The sequence below is a fragment of the Eschrichtius robustus genome, chromosome 8 (assembly GCF_028021215.1).
Source record: "Eschrichtius robustus isolate mEscRob2 chromosome 8, mEscRob2.pri, whole genome shotgun sequence".
In the NCBI taxonomy this organism is placed as follows: domain Eukaryota; kingdom Metazoa; phylum Chordata; class Mammalia; order Artiodactyla; family Eschrichtiidae; genus Eschrichtius; species Eschrichtius robustus.
In genome coordinates this window covers 52,842,443-52,858,053 of record NC_090831.1, presented here as the reverse complement: position 1 = coordinate 52,858,053, position 15,611 = coordinate 52,842,443, and the positions used below count along the sequence as shown (strand labels likewise).

General features: G+C 38.9%; 1 long non-coding RNA gene across 2 annotated transcripts in view; it reads left to right on the top strand.

The window, feature by feature from the left end:
* LOC137768843 (uncharacterized) overlaps positions 1-13,845 on the top strand; it is a 58,321-nt gene extending 44,476 nt beyond the window's left edge. The window contains exons 2-6 of one of the 2 annotated variants that reach the window (XR_011074821.1): positions 1,250-1,323; positions 1,859-2,010; positions 2,313-2,686; positions 7,828-7,883; positions 8,824-13,845. This is a non-coding gene — a long non-coding RNA (uncharacterized lncRNA). The remainder of the gene's footprint in view (positions 1-1,249; positions 1,324-1,858; positions 2,011-2,312; positions 2,687-7,827; positions 7,884-8,823) is intronic. The other variant, XR_011074822.1, reaches the window with a different exon arrangement.
* Positions 13,846-15,611: the final 1,766 nt, after the last annotated feature.

Genomic DNA, 15,611 nt, shown 5'->3' with positions numbered 1-15,611 from the left:
CCACTCGCTAATTGTTTTGTGATCTTGGGCAAAATGCTCTACTTCTGTTGGGCTTCAGTTTCCTCACTTGTAAAAGAGGGCTGATACCTACTTCATATTGTGGTAAGAATAGCATTAACTGAGAATTAAAGTAATTAAATGAGGACATATATGAAAGTCTCTGGCATAGATCTTAGCACTGAGTGTTTGATAAATATTTATTGAATTAGAATTTGATTTATCTTCCGGAACCCTGCAGACAGAATCAAATCCTATAGGCTGATGTTACATACACTTTATGTAAGTCTTTTCTCCATCTAATGTCTCCAATTACTTGAGTTATTTTCTGGTATCATGATTTCTTAGGTCCTGATGTCCACCCCCTTACTCTCCTCATCACTCTCTTCTCAACATACTGCACTTTTTCAGCATACCCCTTAAAGGATGGGATTCTGAACTCTGGAAGGCACCCCCAAAGTCACCGAATCAGCATCCTATCATTCTATATATCAATTACAGTAGCTCTCGAACCTGGATATATATTAGAATCACCTGGGGAGTTTAAAAAAATACTGATGCCACCCCAGCGCTTCTGTTTTAAAAGATCTTGAGTGACAACTGAGCACTGACACGCTTTAATAGCTGGTCAGGTGATTCTAATGTGCACAGGTCTATAAATTCCTTGAGAACAGATTTGCCATCCCTATTTGACATGCTTGGAGTCAGAAATGTTTCAGAATCAGATTCCCCCACCCCCACCTTTTGAAAAGGTAAAATGGTGCATAAATCATTAATATGAAATAGGCTTGGTGGGTCTGGATCTTTCCCTTGCAGTCAAATACATAAATATTTTGACAATGACATACCTAAACATTCAAGTTGAGTGGAAACTGTAAAGACCATAAATAGCCTTGTGTTAGCTGAGATCTAGTTTTGCAGCCAAATGAATTTTGGCACAAAATTTCAGAAGAAAATTGCAGTTTTGAGAACTTCCAAATTGTAGATAAGGGATTGTGGGTCAGTCTTTAGTGGTATCTTTTTAGCATTTAGCCTGGTGCGCTGCCCAAACCTGTGAGCTTAACACGTATTCGGTGAATGAATGAATGAGACAAACTTTTCTATGTGTTAACTTTAGAGGTATTAGTATATTTCCTAAAGTCAATTTTCCTTCAACAAAGAGTGCCTTTGGACCTTAAAACTTGAAATAAGCTAATTTGAAAGTCACGGAAGGAGAATAAGAATCAATTTGTTTTGTTTTTTGTCATCTCAGGATTTTTATACTGGAAATATATACATATCAAATGACTGAAGACAGATGGAGAGCTTTTCTTATATGGGATTGAAGTAAGTGAACCAGTAAATGTTTTTTGCCTATTATGTGCAAAGCATTATAACATATTCTGTAACAATTGAGAAACGGATTAGAGCACAGCTGGAAAAATCTAAGTTGCAGTGAGAATCACAATGAAGGAATCTGAAGAATATTTTGACTTTGAATAACCAACATTGTAAGTCTAATGTTTAATCAACATTAAACAAGGTAGAATGGCAGGAGTTTACACATATTAACACAATTAAATTGTAAGAATCAGCAAGCATCAATCAATTAGCCAATCAGTCTCCAGTTCTCTTTGCTTTCAAAGTAGAAAGTCTCTGAAGAAATGAGATCTGTGTAGACATTTAGCGCAGACTGGGGTGCTCTCAGCCGTTTAAGAGGAGGCATTGGAGTGGCATTAAGATGGTGGTCTTTACTGAGTGGTTCCCTGAAACATTTTTACCAGGAGGAATCTATTTCCTAACTTAGACATTGTATTAATCAGGGTTCTCCAGTGAAACAGAACCAATAGGATGCATATATATTCTGATTATGTGTGTACAGAGATTTATTATAAGAATTTGGCTCACGTGGTTATGGAGACTGGCAAGTTCAAAAATCTGCAATGTGGGCTGGTACACCCAAGACCCAGGAGAGCCAGTGATGCAGATGAAGTCCAAACTCAGTCTGCTGGAGGATTCCCTTTTCCTTGGGAGGTGAGTGTTTTTGTTCTGTTCAGGTCTTCAACTGATTGGATAAGTCCCATCCACATTTTGGAGGGCAATCTGCTTTACTCAGAGTTCACCAATTTAAATATGAATCACATTCAAAAATACTCTTCAAGGTGATACATAAAATTAACCATCACAGATATTAATTCAAAACAACCTCCCCTCATCTCAATATTTAACTTTAATTGATTATAGTTAGATTTGACTATAGTTAGATTTTTTTTTTCAGAGTCCCAAATGCATATGCATATTGCTTTATTTCATAGATTTGTTTTTTTTTTTTTTAGATCTGCACGTGTCTACCAAGCTCCCAGGAGATGCCAGTGCTGCTGGTCTGAGGACCATACTTTGAGGACTCAGGGGCACTATTTTATGCTCCTCCCTTCAGAGGGAAGCAGTGTATAGCAGAGACAAAGGAATCTTTTCCTGAGTTCTGAGTTTCAAAAGTTTAGGTCTTTGGGGGAAAAGGGAAGAACTTAGGAAAAAATGTAAAGATTGGAGAGAAGTCATGATACAATTGGACTGGATTGCAAAGAAAATCAGTGTCCCTAAGAAGACCCCTTCTCCCTCCTACCCTTCCCCCACCCCCTGGTTGGGAGAAGCAGAACTCCAAGAGAAATGTGGGGAATCTGTGGGGAGTTATAAGATTCATTCATGCCAGGTAGGTGGGAATTTATAAAGGAAATTAATTAGCCCATGTAAGATGTGTTTCATAAGTTTTTTTTTTTTAAACTATGTTAATGATTTGTTCTGTGCTTACTCTGTTCTAGGCAGGGGCCAGCCAGGAGTTTTATGTATTTTATTATTTCATCCTCACAACAACCCCATGAGCCATGGGGTAGCTACTTCTATTATCTACATTTTCAGCAGAGGTTCAGTGATGTAAGGGGTGTCCTGCCTATCCCATGGTTAATAAGTAGAGGACCCAGGATTTCTGATGAGATTTTTGTGGGGATTAAGTGAATTGATATTTGTATCTGTGAGCCAACTGTGCCTGGCCCATAGTAAATATTATATAAATGTTAGCAATTATTGTTATGATTCCTTGATTTAGATTTTAGAAGATCCTCTCCCAGTTCTTTCTCTTCTACTGACAGAGCTAGAGTTTTCACCTCTTTCTACCCCTTCTGCCAAAAGACCTGAGACCTGTGTTCACTCCTTCTCTAGCAGAGCCAAGAGACTGGTGGAGAAAACTTCTGTATTGAACATGATTTGTAGGAAGTAAGAAGACAGGGGAAGCAGCTTTTCAGAATATGGAGAGAATTGGCGACACCAGTAGGGTGAAATGAGGACCATAGGTATTGTTGGAGAGAAGGGAGAGAGCACGGAAAGAGCCCTGTGCTTGGCCTCCTTTCTCCAGAGGTCCCAGCTAGCAAAGAGGCCTCCCCCATCTAAGTACAGCCATCCCTTGGTACCCCCTGGGGATTGGTTCCAGGATCCCCACGGATGACAAAAATCCACTGATGCTCAAGTCCCTTATATAAATAAAATGGCATTGTATTTGCATGTAACCTATGCATAACCTCCCCTATAATTTAAATAATCTCTAGGTCACTTATAATACCTAATACAATGTAAATGCTATATAAAAAGTTTCTGGTATGCAACAAATTCAAGTTTTGCTTTTTTGAACTTTCTGGAATGTGTTTTCCCAAATATTTTCCATCCATGGCTGGTTGAATCTGTGCATGTGGAACCCTCAGATATGGAGGGCTGACTGTAGTGCAAAGGAATGAGGTAGTTGCATTGGAGGCTCAGTGACAAATCCTGTGTCCTTCACTCCCTTGTCCTCTACAATTGGCACTTTTCACTTGAACCATTGAATAAAGAACTGCTGAAACTATCCTTAGGGTCTAGTGGTTATATGCAGTTGACCCTTGAACAATATGGGTTTGAACTTCGCAGGTCCCCTTATAGGTGGATTTTTTTCAGTAGTAAGTGCTACAGTACTATTCCATCTGAGGTTGGTTGAATCCTCGGATGTGGAACTGGGGATATGTAGGAACTGCGGATAATGGAGTTATATAAGTCATACTTGGATAATGCAGTGCCCCTCAACCCTGTGTTGTTCAAGGGACAACTATGTTTTGCTTGAGCATAGGCGGAAGAGGAGGTAACTGGAGCACGGGAGGTGGTAGGTCCTTTTTATATGGTCACAGGCAGACTGTCAAGCATCAAAAGCAGACAGCTAAAGTCAACAATAGGCCAGAACAATGAGGAAGAGCTTTTCATTTTATATTCTTCACCTGGATAACTGAATACTGGTGTACCTGATAGACACATATAGACAGATTTGCATGAACTAATGAATTCTGCTTTTTGCGTATAAGCCAGTTTGAGTTAGGTTTCTGTCATTTCTAGCCACAAAGAATCCTGATTGATCATGCCACATAATTTAAGAAATTAATTTTTTTTTCTGTTAAATACAAGGAACCTGAAGAACTGAAGAAGTAGTAGATTTCATTTCCCTGATTTTAACAGGCAAAGGCTCAGGCGGTATTCTGGATGGACTAATTAAAAATGAGATGAATCAGGATTTTGACACCAGAGTCATTCATGGAGGGTATTAGTATTTACACATATCTAAAGCTCTAAGTGTAAAGGCTGAATTGGAACTGAGGGTCAAAACTTCTTTTGCTTACCCTCATGGAAGTCTGCCTCTAAAGAGAGAGAATGTGCTGATCCTATTGGCGTCATGCGTTTCTAGTTATATGGCAATTTAAAAAACTGTATAATACTAAGTGGGCATTTGGTTTTTAATGCTTCAGTCTCCTGAATTCATTAATATGAGTCTACCCTTGGGAGATGGCAGTATACCAGTTACTTAGCTATTGTCATTTCGCTCCACATTTAACCTATTTTAGTCTGCTCTGTGATGATGTAGCTGGGGCTTTGCAAACTACATTTCCCAGAATCCTTTGCCTGCCAGCTTCCTTGAGTAGCAGGCCTTTCAAAGAAATTGGAAGTTAGGAGGAGGAGAGAAGGGATTATCATCCTGTGGGTTTGCTATTCCCGTTAATAAGGCACCTACATGGGCATTTCGTTGCAGGCTCCAGCTTCTTTGGGTATTTTGCTCCTTTGTCTGCTTAGAGATTCCTGGAGCAGCCAGGTCTCCCTCCTCTGAGCTTCTAGGCTCTGATAATCTAAACTCTCCTTTGTATTTCCCTAGCCTAAGGGGTGGTAGCTATAGTTATTATCTCTGGGTTACCTCAGCGTTTCAGTGTTTTTGCCCTTTGAGCCCACCAACACCTGTGTAACCAATTCCTTATATAATATTTAATTCCCTCTTGCAATATTTACTTTGGTGTCTGTTTTCCTAACTAGATCCCGACCTGTAGGAATAGAAATGGTCCCAGGAAACATATCCTAAAAGGTGGAATTCTGGAGCTGGTTCAATTATGTTCTTGGCCTTGAATTACTTCTTAATGCCTTGGCAATAAAAAATGAGTTGTTAATAGTCCATGACATGCACTAGTATCATGATTAATTAAATGATCTCTTGTGGTTGATTATGATGAAGTGTTTGCTGAAGCAAACATCTTGGATACCAAGTGGCTGTCATACATATCTTTTTGGTTGTAGTGAAAACTATGAAATCTAGAAGGTAGGGTAACTCCTTGATTGAATTGATGAGCTTACTGAGAGAAAATGATAAATTCAGACCTTTTAACTCTCAGCTAGACACTGTTGGAGATTCAGAGAGTTTCTATAGCTCTCCTAAAAGAATCTTTTACTTTCTGTAGCCACTAAGCTGACTTTGCTGAAGATCAGGCCATAATTTAATTGGTTGCAGAATTACAATAAAAGTTGGATTTATAAAGTGCCGATCTGTTACTTGAAAGTTAAGACATTGATTGGGAAGGAGTGGGACCTGGAGTGGGGTACCTGTATGAATTCAGATGGAGCAGAGAGTCTGGAACCCCTGAGTTTTTCTGAGCCTCCTTTGCCTCCTGCTGTAACTGAGGAAACTGGCTTTCCCTTATTCCAAGGTCCTGTAATAACCTCACCTAAGTTGGTTGCAGTAAAAAAGGATGCCTAGCCTTGTCAAGACCCACCAGCACCATCTCTGATGACCTCTACAACTCAAGTCAGAACAAGTACAGGGTATGAGTACAAGGAGAGTGTAGCTGTAACTGAACTCAGGTCTGGCTGCTTGCTGCTTGAAAATCAATACCCAAGAGAGAGGCAAATGTTGGTAGAAAGGAGAGTTGCTTTTCATCAGAATGCTGACAATCTGAGGAGATGGTGGACTCAGTGTCCCCCAAAAACCATCTCCGAAGATTCTATTCAGCCATGAAAGCTATTAAAGAGAAAAAGGGAAGTAACCTCAATTAATCATTGAGGTAGGGGGTCAGAGTCATCGCCATCCCCCACCGCGTGCAGGCTTGCGTGCAGGCTTGTCGACTTCTTGTGATCTTTAGATGCTATCTTGTTCACACAGTTTATTCACGAGATTACCGAAGGGGAAGCTAGGGAAGAGACCTGGTCATCTGTTAATTACTTATTCTTCATTTCTACTTCTTTGATCTATGGAAAGACCAACAAGTTAGGCAAAGTATTGTGTGATCAAAAGATTTGAAAGGTGTGCTAGGGCCGGAGATGAGTAGAGCATGGGGGCGCCTGGTTTAAGGTTAGTGGCAAGACCAAGGGGCCTCCTGCAGAGAGCTCTTTCCTGCAAAGGGCGCTTTCCTGCCAAAAGCTGCTTACATAGCTATGCTCAAAAGAATTGCAAAATTTGCTACTATACTGGCAGAAACTTGGTGAATTTATGTGGGAATGGATTTTCTGCTTGTTAGATTGAGATAGATGGACTATAACATTGGATTAGGCTAAGTTTATTGATATGAATTCACAGAAAGTCTGGATTTAATGCATTGGTTCAAGCAACCGGAAGTGGCTGTAACAGTTTGCTTGGTTGATTGAATGAAACTTGGACTCAGTGGTTGTCTACATTCATTGAGGTTGAGATGTCAGAATTCCCAGGCCTAATGTTAAGGAAGAAATTCAAAGTTTTAGGGAGGTGGGAACTTTGGAGCGGATTAATCATATGCAGTCTCATACTGCCCTGCTCCCTCCACTGTAATGTTAGAGAACGCCCAGCGATTACTCCCTTCACTAAGGCATTAAGAAATATATTAGTGAGAGGAGCTCCAGCATCTATAAAAATAACTGTGTGACTGTGATGGCTGTTCTCTGGAGGCTAGGGATGAGGGATTCAGAATGCTTTGACACACTTTACACAGGAAAACACTGAGGGCCCCCCAAAATTTAAGTTTGTTGGGAGTAGATGTAGAACAAGAGCCCGTGTATATTGATTTCCGGTCTGAGACTTCTTTATTAAACTTCATTTAGACCAAAATTCATCACATTGTTTTGGTGTGCACTTCAAGACTCAAGACCACTTTGATTTTACACATTTATATTCATGCATACTTGTTTTCTCTCTCACATTTGACCCATGGGTAGAAAATCCAGAGACAATCCCATAACATGCAAAAACAAAAATTGCAGTCCATTACAGTAACTCTGCTGCATGCATGTTTATGCTGCTTTCAAACTCCAAAGGCAGAGTTGAGCAGTTGCAACAGAAACCTTATGACCTGCAAAGCCTAAAATGTTTACTCTCTGGCCCTTTATGGAAAAAGTTTGCCCACCCCTGCTCCAAAAATGAAAACATTGCAGATAAAGCTTAAGTTCTTCATGATCACCCTTCTTTTTGTCAATATAAATTCAATAATATTATGTTTTCATGTTGGTAGATTACTTGTAGATTTAAATAATCTATGATTTCTCTGTCATTAGGAAAGATGGGGCAAAGTTCTCAGAAGACAGAGCAGAATGACTGTCTCCTAAAGAAGGTAGGCTACTTGGTCTCCGTTTTCACAGCATATTTTAAGGATTATAATTACTACAGAGAACTTTTACAGATCACTGATGCAAAGTTGCCTCCTGATGATTAAGAGGTGACTTTATTTTTTCAACTGTTGACATTCACTACATTAAAAAAAGAAAAAAAAAACCTTTCCTCACTAATTTTTTAAGGCCTGATAATTTGTCAAATTTAATTACACATTCATTATGTAAAATTGGAAAAATATAAAAAAGTGGAAAGAAAAAACATATAACTCTCTAGACCAACCACCTAAAGACAACCATTGTTAATTTGGTTTCTTTCTTAGCATTAATTTTAATTGAAAAATGCTCAATGAATAGAAAGAAAAAATTGACGCATCATTATTTTCTGGCTGTTTGTAGCTTAGCTTCAAATGTAATATTTATAGACTATTTAGTCAATAGATAATTAGTTGTCACCTGCCTCTTTTTACCTTGTGAAATGTAAGATTGCATGTATTTTCCAAAAGTCAAGAAAAACCTATTCATATCTAAGACAGGCCATTATTTCCTAAATTACTGAAGTCACCCTGGAGATGAAGTTGTTTTGAGATGACTGATTTTTTTCATTATCCCACCAGCCTGAATATTTACTGCTGTGATCCTTTTTCACCATTCACACTTAAAAAATCTCTCAGGAAAAGGGAAACATAAAAAGCCCCTAGGATCCTTCTCCATTTCAGTGCCTCTGTCACCAAGTGCCCTTGTCTAGCCTCTTGTCTCCCGTGGGAAAATCCACTGTGGCTGCTCAGTCAGATGTGTCTTCTGGAGAGATGCCATGATGGAGTGCTTCCTGATAATGTCTGTCTGAAGACCTGTTTCACACACTTCTTCTCAAGGGATTAAACGGATATACTGGCTGAATCATAGTTTGATTCTTATGTCAGCCTTGCTTTTCTTCCCCAGGGTTACCTTAACATTTTAAAAGAAATCTTCAGGGGCTTCCCTGGTGGCACAGTGGTTAAGAATCCGCCTGCCAGTGCAGGGGACACGGGTTCGATCCCTGGCCTGGGAAGATCCCACATTCTGCGGAGCAGCTAAGCCCGTGTGCCACAACTACTGAGCCTGCGCTCTAGAGCCCGTGAGCCACAACTACTGAGCCCATGTGCTACAACTGCTGAAGCCTGTGTGCCACAACTACTGAAGCGTGCATGCCTAGAGCCTGTGCTCCACAACAAGAGAAGCCACCGCAATAAGAAGCCCGCGCACCGCAACCAAGAGTAGCCCCCACTCGCCGCAACTAGAGAAAGCCTGCGCACAGCAACAAAGACCCGATGCAGCCATAAATAAATAAATAAATATATAAATTTATTAAAAAAAAAAATCTTCAGGGAACACTAGATTGGTCTCCTAGTATAGCTGCTGAAACAAATTACCTCAAATTTAGTGGCTTAAAATGACACAAATCTATTATCTTACAGTTCTGGAGGTCAGGAGTCTGAAATAGTTCTCACTAGACTAAAATCCAGGTGTTGGCAGGACTGTGTTCTTTTCCAGAGGCCCTAGGGGAGCATCTGATGTCTTGCATTTTCTTGTGTCTAGGCGTCTCCCACATCCCCTTCCATCTTCAAAGCCAGCAATGGCCTGTCCGGTCTTTCTCATAGTGCATCACTCTTGACACTGACACTCATGTGTCTCTCACGTTTAAGGTCTCTCGTGATTACATTGGGCCCACCCTGGATAATCCAGGATAATCTCCCAGGTCAAGATCCTTAACTTAATCACAGCCACAAAGTCCTTTTTGGCATCTAAGGCAACATGTTCACAGGTTCTAGGGATAAGGACATGGACATCTTTCCAGTGGGGTACATCATTCTACCAACCACAAATACTGTAACTCAAAAGAGTGGATAATGTCTGAAATGGGACAGAATCACTGGGGAGATACTGTTTTCCTTTTGCTATTTCTCAGTCATACTAGTTTACTACTTCAGCTGTTGTAGTGTAAAATACCTTTCAGGAGTAAAATTATTATTCTTGCAAGCCCTTTTTCAGGGCTGGCCCAAGGCAAAATGGTGATGTAATTTGTCTGACCTGTCAAATTTTTTCCTTCCAGTTTTACTTATCCTTTCCCAGAACTCTGCTCTCTTCTCTTACCCTCAGTCTCAGGTTAATCCTGATAAAATATTTTGTAATAGGAGCTAAAGAAATGACCCTCCTGAGGATATTTTCACATTATAAAAAGGTTTCAAAAATCCAAAGACTTAAAGACACAGAGTGGAGCTATAGGTTCCAAAATGATCCGTAATAGGCTGATAGTAAATTATATTCAAATGTTTGTTCATTATGTGCTTTGCTTGTCACTGCGAGGGTTCAGAGTAAAGCTCAGTTGCCATTCTCAAGGAGTTGATAGTCTGGTCAATTTAAAATTCATATTCTTGCATCAGAGGACTTTCAAACCACCCATGTAGGTTCTAGTCCTTTGTAGCTATGTTATCATTGACAAACATTAGGATTTGAAAACTGGGATTTTTTTTTTTAATGGAATTGCTATAGACCTATATTTACCAATGGTTGCAAATTTATTAATACAATTGACCCTTGAACAACACCGGGGTTGGGGCGCTGACCCTTCACCCACTCAAAAATCTGCTTACAGTCTGCCCTCCATATGCACGAGTTCTACATCTGCAGACTCAACCAACCTTGGATCGTGTAGTACTGTAGTATTCACTGTTGAAAAAAATCCATGTATAAGTGGACCTGTGCCTTTCAGACCTGTGTGTTCAAGGACCATCTGTACAGTGTGCCAATAAAACGAAGGCTTCAAGTTTCCTATGTCTTCTGATAGAAGAAGTGGGGGGAGAACGGGATGAGATATAAACCTTAAATTTGCCAGTTTACAATATCTTCTCGTTTAAATATTTTCTTCTGATTGACTCAGATTCTTAGATTTAAAACTTATTTCCCCTCCTTCTATACCTTTCCAAAATGGTATCTGGACACCAAACAAACCTACCTTGTGCTCCAGAAGGACATACTATCTCTATCTTTCAAGACTGCTCTCTACACAAGCATCCCAGAAAAGATAGCCTCTGCTTACATGATGTAAAGAAACACAAAAATAAATGGGGAATTGTCTCCCAATGCACGCATCCTTAACCATAACAATTAAATTTCCCAGCTCAGCCTTAAAGGTAGAAGGGGTATTCATTCTACATTATGGAAGAAACTATGCTCAGAGTCTTAAAGCCTTGACCAAAGTTATAAGAGCTTTGGAACTACCAGAAACTAGAGATTATTATGAAGAAAATAGTTTGGTTTGATATCTGCCAATTATTTCCCAAATTATCTATTGACTTTACATTTGTATATCTTTCCTATTTAAAATTTAGGAAGACCACAACTACATGGTGCTTGTAACACACAGATACGGTCTTGACTAGGACAATCACAATCTAAAGACTGCATTTACCTGAATTCTCAAAATTTCTTTTAGGAGTATTTTACAGCTCTGTTTGGTGTTTTATTTTGACATGTACACTGTCAGGGAGTAAGGTGGTTCATGCTATTAGTCAGGGTAATTAACATTAGTTGCTAACAAACAACTCCCAAGTTTCAGTGACATAATACAAAAACTTTTGTTTCTTACTCATGTCACAGACCAAAGCAGGTCAGATGGCTCTCCCAGGGGTTCTCTCCTACAATGTTGAGTCAGGGATCCAGGCCTGTTTCATCTGGTGGTTCTACTTTCCAGTAGGGCCTCCAGAGTCCTTCAGTGCCCTCCATTTGGTCAGCTAACTAGCAAAGAGGGTTGAGGACCAGGTGGGATATTATAGGGGTCAGGCCAGAAAGTGAGGTATATGACCACCCACATTTCACTGGCCAAAAGTAGTTACATGGCCTGACCTAGATGCAAAGAGTAGGGAAATGTGACCTTCGTGTTGTCTCTGTCATGTTCTTTAATAAGAATCTATCAGTCAACATTACTTATTGATGATCAGCTTGGTGCATATCATTGTATTAGGTACTATGAAAGTAAAAAGAGAGTCAAAATTTCCTATGCATGGATATAAAGAATGGATTAAGGCAAGAAGTCTTTTTGACTCATTCTGTTAAATAAATGATTTAGTAGTAGGGTGAATCCAAAGCTCCATTGTGAGTTAGTTGTTTAGAAATAGGGGCACATTTGACTCCCAGAAATAGTGTATAAATTATGGTGTATGTATTAGATAACATGTATTCCAGGTTCAAATTTCAGATGCCCACATCACTGGTAGGGACTGCAGACTGCTTTCCATGTTCAACAGCTGAAGAGGGCAAACCTAACCAGTCATAAGAACTTGTGTATAACAAGTTAATTTTTTTTCATAAGCATAAAAAAGGTACTGCATGTGAAGCAGTCAGTGACATCTTAAAGGAGGATGGAGTTGGGACTTGGGATTTGGGTTCTGAGAAAACTATATAAAAGAACAGGAAACAAATGACAGGACACGATGATTATCATCCAATTGGCAAGGGCTGCTATATAAAGTACGAGGGGAAAGGAACTAGCATAATTATTATGTAGTGACGTTAATAGACAAAGAAAACAAGTTAGAATTCCCATGACCTCCATTTTGTTGCAACAGACATAAATATATTTTCATAAGACCTGGTGACCTTGTAATTATGGAATGAAAGCAAATTAAGCACCTGCGTGCCTTCTGAGGTCCAATTTTGCTCACCCCTCACCGCCCCCGTTTGTATTTATAAATGATTCAGATGTTTAGATAGCACAATGATGGTAGTAGGGAGCTGATATTTGTTGAATGCCTGTTAATATGTTGAGAACCATACGGTGCTTTTTTTTTTTTTTTAGATAAGTTTACTGTTTTAATTCTCATGAGGATGCTCTGAGGCAGGCATGATTACCCCTGTTTTAACAGAAGAGAAAGCTGAAGCCCAGTGAAGTTGCATGACTTGATGAAGGACACGTGACTAATTGCGGAACTGGAACTGGAAAGCAAGTCTTTGGACTTTTTTTTAAAATTGCTTTGCATTGTAATGGTGACACGAATATAACATTATTATAATCTCTGGTTGATGTTTTACACATTTTATAAAGCCATGTAAGGGAGAGTAAAAGATTGCTTGCTGGAACTCCACAGAAGAGGTAAAACAAAGAAAGGTGAAATATTGAAATGTATTGATTTTGATCACAGAATGGTAGATCTCACTCTACCATTCACACTCTCATTCTCTTTCTCTTCCTTTCTGATTTATATCTCATCAGTTTCTGGAGAAGGATTGATGGAGGCTCTTTGGTTGACTCCCAGGGAAGTAATATATAGTGAAATTATTTTCAAAGTTTAGCAAAATACATTGGTTGCCTTCATATTGTGAAGAACCAACAGTACTGATAAATGAAAAAACCATGTAGGTAGTACATGCTTTTATGCTTTATATGAATGGAGTCATATTATAAGCATTTTCCATAGCCTGCTTTTTGGTTTAAGATTATGTTATTAGGATTCATCCCTATTGTTTTGTGTAGGTGTAGTTCTTTAATTTTTACTGTCGTATGTGAAATTCCATTGCACGTATGTACCACAATTTGTTTATCCTTTGTATTGTTGATAGACATTTGGGTTGTTTCCAGGTTTTTGCCATAACAAGTAAATGCTGGTATGAATGTATGCAATGGTGCATGTATGTATCCTGGTGCATGTATGCAAGTGTCGCTGTAGGCGATATATATTCTTAGGAGTATAATTGCTGGGTCAACTTTATTAGATAATAAAGTTGCATCAACTTTATCAGATAATGTCATAGTGTTTTTCCAGAGTGAGTTTTGTATCAGTTTACACTCCAAACAGCCATGTAAAAGTTTTGTTTGTTCCACAACCACTTTTTATACTTATTATTGTCATTTTTTTACTTTTGCTAATCTGGTAGCTCAGTGTAATTTTAATTAGTATACCTCAAGTACTAATGAGATTAAACACTGTTTCTTATGTTTTTTGGTCATTGTTGTTTCTACTTTTCTGTTACTTTCTAGGGTCTTTGCCTATTTTCTATTGGGTTGTCTTTTGATCATTGATTTGAACACGTGTTGTTGTTTTTTTTAAAACATATCTTCTGGATACTAATCATTTGATAGTAATTTGTGATGCAAATCTTTCCTTTCAATTTATGATTTATCTTTTTCAGTTTTAAAATAATTTTTTTGGGTAAACACAAGTATTAAATTTTAATGTAGTCAAGTTTATCATTGTTTCTTGTATAACTTGTGCTTACTGTGTCTTAGTTAAGAAACCCTTTCTATCCTAAGGTTGTAGAGATAATCTCTTATATCTTCTTCAAAAATGTTTTATTTTTCATTTTAGCATTTTAACCATTTTTAAAAATTTTTAAATTTAATTTAATTTTATTTATTTTTAAAAATTTATTTATTTATTTATTTATATTTATTTTTGGCTACATTGGGTCTTCATTGCTGCACGCGGGCTTTCTCTAGTTATGGTGAGTGGGAGCTACTCTTCCTTGTGGTGTGCGGGTTTCTCATTGTGGTGGCTTTTTTTGTTGCAGAGCACGGGCTCTAGGCCTGCAGACTTCAGTAGTTGTGGCACGCGGGCTCAGTAGTTGTGGCACGCGAGCTCTGGAGCGCAGGCTCCGTAGCTGTGGTGCACAGGCTTAGTTGCTCCGCGGCATGTGGGATCTTCCTGGATCAGGGCTCGAACCCGTGTGCCCTGCATTGGCAGGCAGATTCTTAACCATTGCGCCACCAGGGAAGTCGTGAATTTTATTTTATTTATTTTTTTATACAGCAGGTCCTTATTAGTCATCAATTTTATACACATCAGTGTATACATGTCAATCGCAATCTCCCAGTTCATCCCACCCCCACCCCCACCCCCATGGCTTCCCCCCCTTGGTGTCCATACGTTTGTTCTCTACATCTGTGTCTCAACTTCTGCTCTGCAAACTGGTTCATCTGTACCATTTTTCTAGGTTCCACATACGTGCATTAATACACGATATTTGTTTTTCTCTTTCTGACTTACTTTACTCTGTATGACAGTCTCTAGATCCATCCACATCTCAACAAATGACCCAATTTCGTTCCTTTTTATGGCTGAGTAATATTCCATTGTATATATGTACCACATCTTCTTTATCCATTCGTCTGTTGATGGGCATTAAGGTTGCTTCCATGACCTGACTATTGTAAATAGTGCTGCAATGAACATTGGGGTGCAAGTGTCTTTTTGAATTACGGTTTTCTCTGGGTATATGCCCAGTAGTGGGATTGCTGGATCATATGGTAATTCTATTTTTAGTTTTTTAAGGAACCTCCATACTGTTCTCCATAGTGGCTGTATCAATTTACATTCCCACCAACAGTGCAAGAAGGTTCCGTTTTCTCCACACCCTCTCCAGCATTTGTTGTTTGTAGATTTTCTGATGATGCCCATTCTAACTGGTGTGAGGTGATACCTCATTGTAGTTTTGATTTGCATTTCTCTAATAATTAGTGATGTTGAGCAGCTTTTCATGTGCTTCTTGGCCATCTGTATGTCTTCTTTGGAGAAATGTCTGTTTAGGTCTTCTGCCCATTTTTGGATTGGGTTGTTTGTTTTTTTAACATTGAACTGCATGAGCTGTTTATATAAAAAATGTTTTATTTTTCAATACACGATTTTCTTGATATATATGCTGTGCTTTAGGAATATAATTTATTCTTTTCTATATGGTTAACCAATTAGAATCCC